At 39.5% G+C, this 5,866-nt stretch overlaps 1 protein-coding gene across 2 annotated transcripts in view; it reads right to left on the reverse strand.

Annotated features, from left to right (window-relative positions):
• Positions 1–5,866, reverse strand: part of KHDRBS2 (KH RNA binding domain containing, signal transduction associated 2) — a 725,702-nt gene that overhangs the window by 228,056 nt on the left and 491,780 nt on the right. The gene's annotated exons all lie outside the window — the stretch shown is intronic.

Raw genomic sequence — 5,866 nt, forward strand, 5'->3', positions numbered from 1 at the left:
CAAAAAAAAAAACAACCTAAGAAATGGGAGAAAATAATTGCAAATAATGCGAACACCAAGGTATTGATTTCCAAAATATAAAAACAGCACAAACAGAAAAATATCAAAAAAAAAAATAAAATAAAGAATCAAAAAATGGCCAGAACATCTAAATAGACATTTCTCCAAAGACAACATACAGGTTGCCAATAGGCACATGAGAAAATGCTCAACATGACTATCAGAAAAATGCAATCAAAACTACAATGAGGTATCACCTCACATGGTCAGAATGGCCATCATCAAAATGTTTACAAATAATATATACTGGAGATGGTGTGGAGAAAAGTGAACCCTCCTACACTGTGGGCAGGAATGTAAATTGATACCGCCACTATGGAAAACAGTATGGGGGTTTCTTTAATAACTAAAAATAGAACTACCATATGATCCAGCAGTCCCACTCCTGGGCATATATTTGGAAAAGCCATAATTTGAAAAAATACATGCACTCCAGTGTTCATTGCAGCATTATTTACAATAGCCAGGATATGAAAACAACCCAAATGCCCATTGATAGATAAATGGATAAAGAAGATGTGGTACCTATATACAATGGACTATTAGTCATGAAAAAGAATGAAATAATGCCATTTGCAGCAACATGGATGGGCCTAGCAATTATCATACTAAGTGACAGAGAAAGACAAATATCATGATATCACTTATAAGTGGAATCTAAAAAAATACAAATGAACTTATTTACAACACAGAAATAAACTCACAGACTTAGAAAACAAATTTATAGTTAGTAAAGAGAAAAGGGGGGGAAGGGGTAAATTAGGAGTTTGGGGTTAACATATACACACTACTATATATAAAATAAACAACAAGGACCTATTTTATAGTACAGGGAACTATACTCAAAATCTTGTAATAACCTGTAAGGGAAAAGAACCTGAAAAAGAATATATATATATATATATATATATATATATATATATATATATATATATATATATATAACTGAATCACTTTGCTGTACACCAGAAACTATATATAACTGAATCACTTTGCTGTACACCTGAAACCAACACAACATTGTAAATCAATTATACTTCAATAAAAAATATTTTAAAATACAGTTTGAAAGCTAAAAAAAAAAAAGGTGCCATACCTCTGCATCTAATCACACTTAATCCTCGAATGTTCCTCTAAAATCTGTAGCTCTGACAAACAGCAACCGATTTGTGCCTACTTACATCAAAATATTCTTGAACAGTTTTGTATTTAGTTTGACTGTGAGTAGAAAATGCATCTTCTCTAAAGTTCCTACAAACAAGTCATTATGGTAGAGAGGGTTGTGAAAAGTCATGGTCAAAAAATCACCACCTCTGATCTGTTGATATGGTCATCCATTTAAAATTTATTTGTACTGGGAGTTTGGTCATGGAACAAGTCTCCCATAAAAGTGGTGACACACTGTGGGGTTTAGGAGCATGGACACTGGAGCGTAGAGCTGTTTAAGGGACAGCTCCACCACCTCCTGTCTGTGTAAACTTGGCAAGCACTTCATTTCTTTGGGTCTTAGTGTCCTCAGATACTGAATGAGGACACATCGCATTACCATATGAGGATTAAATTAAATTAGGTCAGCATTTGCAAAAAATTTTAGAGCAGCACCAGTCACATAATAAGCACTGTAAAATCAACTGTAAATTACATTTTAAAGAAATAGTGCTAGATTAGGATGTCACTAATTAAAGGATTTCTCTCCCTTCCAAAAATAGGAGACAGGACACCCTTAACCTGACAAAATAATGTAAAAAGCATGCAAACAATGAAAGAGGGATTCTTTTCCCAAATGTTCTGCTTATTTTCCAAATGATCCTAACTTATCTTCAGACTTGGCCCCAATCTTCATATAAAGAATTCTGGCATTTTTAGGGTTATTCTGACAGTTATTTTTGTTTGCCTTCCCATACCACTACTTTTGCCTTCTTCATTCTGTTCTGTGCCCCAGGAGGCTGACCTCTACAGGCTGTGTCCCTCAGGCTTTCTTGCCACCTGGTTTTCTCTTGGGCTAGGCCCAAGGGAGGCACTCACAAGAAATCAGAGGACAGAAAGAGAAAGAAATGAGGATGTTCATCCCCGTACCCTGCTCTCTTCTGCTGGAACCAGGTTTGACTGTGGCTCCTGTAGGAAGCCCCTTTCACATTGTGTGACTGCTTTCATAGACTCCATCACAGTGTCTTCTATTTGCCCCTTAAGGGTAGGGTTTTAAAGACTTCAAGCTGTTACACATTGAACCCTTGGTTGCTTCACCATCCCTAGTTGAAGTAGTCCCTTCATTGTGTTCTCTTGAATTACCTCTGTGAGTGTGTCATCTGGCCAATACTGGCAACCTGGCCCATACAGGCAATATTCATACATTAATTATAAATTTTCCCTTTCTAGCTTTTAAAGAAATTCTTTTTGAATTTTCAAAGTAATTGAACAATCTGCATCAAAATGCTTATTTACATAAAAATTCAGTGGTTCTTTGTGGTGATATTTTCTACCTTTTTACAACATTTAACTTAAAATTTGGAAAGTTTTATGAAAGCAGAATAATTTCATAATTTTTCTAGTGTGAGTCACAGAACCCAAAGTAATTCTAAAAGTCTTTACTTAGAAAAATAAACAGAATCAAGGAAAGATAAATTGAAGAAGCTTAGAAATCAAAAAGATCAGATGAAAGAAAATACATTAATCGTATTTATTAAAAAGGGTTTACCTATGGGTGTATTAAGCACTGTGGCAAAAAAAGCTATATAGTTATATTATAGGTAAGGTCAGAAGCAAAGTAGAAAATGGTCCACATAAAACTTTGCAGGTAGAAGGGAGTGTCACGATGTATTAATAGTCGTGAAAGGGAAAAACCTGGAACCTAGGGTATGGTACCCCAAAAGAATATAATTTCAAACAGAGAGATAAAAAAATTTTTCAGACAAAGAAAGACTTAAAAGATTTAGCAATACTAAACCTAACTTAAACGAAATATTGAAGGATCTTCTCTCAATAGAAAAGAAGAATCTATAGGAAAGAGAACATCTCAATAGGAAGTGGAAATATATAAAAGGATTGAAGAGCACTTTAAAAAGCCAGTAAAGAGATTAAAACAATAAAAAATTGTAAAAGTGATTATAAGTACAATTAACAGTAAAACAATAAGCATGGGGATGTAAAATAGGACAGCAAAATCACAAAATCTGAGGGAGGAAATATAAAAATGTAGGCCTTTTAGAATATGTTTGAACCTGTTAGAATATCTTTGAACTTATCTGACCATCAGTTTAAACTAAGTATATAAGAGAGGGGAAAGATGGTGGAAGAGTAAACCACGGAGTTCACCTTCCTCCCCACAGATACATCAGAAAGACATCTACACGTGGAACAACTCCTACAGAACACCCACGGAACTCTGGCAGAAGACCTCAGACCTCCCAAAAGGCTAGAAACTCCGCACGTACCTGGGTAGGGGAAAAGAAAAAAGAATAAACAGAGAAAAAAGAGTAAGGATGGGACCTGCACCTGTGGGAGGGAGCTGTGAAGGAGGAAATGTTTCCACACACTAGGAAACCCCTTCGTGGGCAGAGACTGTGGGTGGCGGAGGGGGGAACCTGCAGAGCTGCGGAGGAGAGCACAGCAACAGGGGTGTGGAGGGTAAAGCAGAGAGATTCCCGCACAGAGGATTGGTACCTACCCACACACACCAGCCTGAGAGGCTTGTCTGCTCACCTGCTGGGGCGGGCGGGGGCTGGGAGTTGAGGCTCGGGCTTTGGTCGGATAGCAGGGGGAGGACTGGCAGTGTGAACAGAGCCTGAAGGGGTTAGTGCACCACGGCTAACCAGGAGGGAGTCCTGGAAAAAGTCTGGACCTGCCAAAGAGGTAACAGACTTTTTCTTCCCATTTTGTTTCCTGGTGCACAGAAGAGGGGATTAAGAGCGCTGCTTAAAGGAATTCAGAGAGAGGCGCAGGCTGCAGCTAACAGCACGGACCCCAGAGATGGGCATGAGATGCTAAGGCTGCTGCTGCCCCCACCAAGAAGCCTGTGTGCCAGCACAGGTCACTCTCCACACTTCCCCTCTGGGGAGCTTGTGCAGCCCGCCACTGCCAGGGTCCTGTGATCCAGGAACAACATCCCTGGGAAAACGCACAGCATGCCTCAGGCTGGTGCAACATTATGCCGGCCTCTGCCGCTGCAGGCTCACCCCCACACTCCGTGCCCCTCCCTCTCCCTGGCCAGAGTGAGCCAGAGTCCCCAAATCAGCTGCTCCTTTAACCCCGTCCTGTCTGAGCTAAGAAGAGACGCCTCCGGCGACCTACATGCAGAGGCGGGGCCAAATCCAAAGCTGAATCCCGGGAGCTGAGCGAACAAAGAAGAGAAAGGGAAATTTCTCCCAGCAGGCTCAAGAGCAGCAGATTAAATCTCCACAGTCAATTTGATGTACCCTGCATCTGTGGAATACCTGAATAGACAACGAATCATCCCAAATTGAAGAGGTGGACTTTGAGAGCAAGATATATTACTTTTTCCCCTTTTCCTCTTTTTGTCAGTGTGTATGTGTATGCTTCTGTGTCAGATTTTGTCTGTATAGTTTTGCTTTCACCATTAGTCATGGGGTTCTCTCTGTCCGGTTTTTTTTGGATGTTGTTGTTAGTTAGTTGTTCTTTTTTTTAATTCAAAAAATTTTTTTGTAATAATTATTACGTATTTTAATAACTATTTTATTTTATCTTATTTTATTTTATCCTCTCTTTCTTTCTCTTTCTTTCTTTCTTTCTTTCTCTTTCTTTCTACTTTTTCTCCCTTTTATTCTGAGCCTTGTGGATGAAAGGCTCTTGGTGCTCCAGTCAGGAGTCAGTGCTGTGCCTCTGACGTGGGAGAGCCAACTTCAGCACACTGGCCCACAAGACACCTCCCAGCTCCACGTAATATCAAACAGTGAAAATCTCCCAGAGATCTCCACCTCAACACCAAGACCCAGCTTCACTCAACGACCAGCAAGGTACAGTGCTGGACATCCTATGCCAAACAACTAGCAAGAAAGGAACACAACCCCACCCATTAGCAGAGAGGCTGCTTAAAATAATAATAAGACCACAGACACCCCAAAACACACCACCAGACGCGGATCTGCCCACCAGAAAGACAAGATAAAGACTCATCCACCAGAACACAGGAACTAGTCCCCTCCACCAGGAAGCCTACACAACACACTGAACCAACTTTAGCCATTGGGGACAGACACCAAAAACAACAGGAACTACGAACCTGCAGCCTGCAAAAAGGAGACCCCAAACACAGTAAGATAAGCAAAATGAGAAGACAGAAAAACACACAGCAGATGAAGGAGCAAGATAAAAACTCACCAGACCTAACAAATGAAGAGGAAATAGGCAGTCTACCTGAAAAAGAATTCAGAATAATGATAGTAAAGATCATCTAAACTCTTGGAAATAGAATAGACAAAATGAAAGAAACATTTAACAAGGATGTAGAAGAACTAAAGAGGAAATAAGCAACGATGAACAACACGATAAATGAAGTTAAAAATACTCTAGAAGGGATCAATAGCAGAATAACTGAGGCAGAAGAAAGCATAAGTGACCTGGAAGATAAAATAGTAGAAATAACTACTGCAGAGCAGAATAAAGAAACAAGAATGAAAAGAACTGAGGGCAGTCTCAGAGACCTCTGGGACAACATTAAATGCACCAACATTCGATTATAGGGTTCCCAGAAGAAAAAGAGGAAAAGAAAGGGACTGAGAAAATATTTGAAGAGATTATAGTTGAAAACTTCCCTGATATGGGAAAGGAAATAGTTAATCAAGTCCAGGAA

The sequence above is a fragment of the Physeter macrocephalus genome, chromosome 18 (assembly GCF_002837175.3).
Source record: "Physeter macrocephalus isolate SW-GA chromosome 18, ASM283717v5, whole genome shotgun sequence".
NCBI classification, from domain to species: Eukaryota; Metazoa; Chordata; class Mammalia; order Artiodactyla; family Physeteridae; genus Physeter; species Physeter macrocephalus.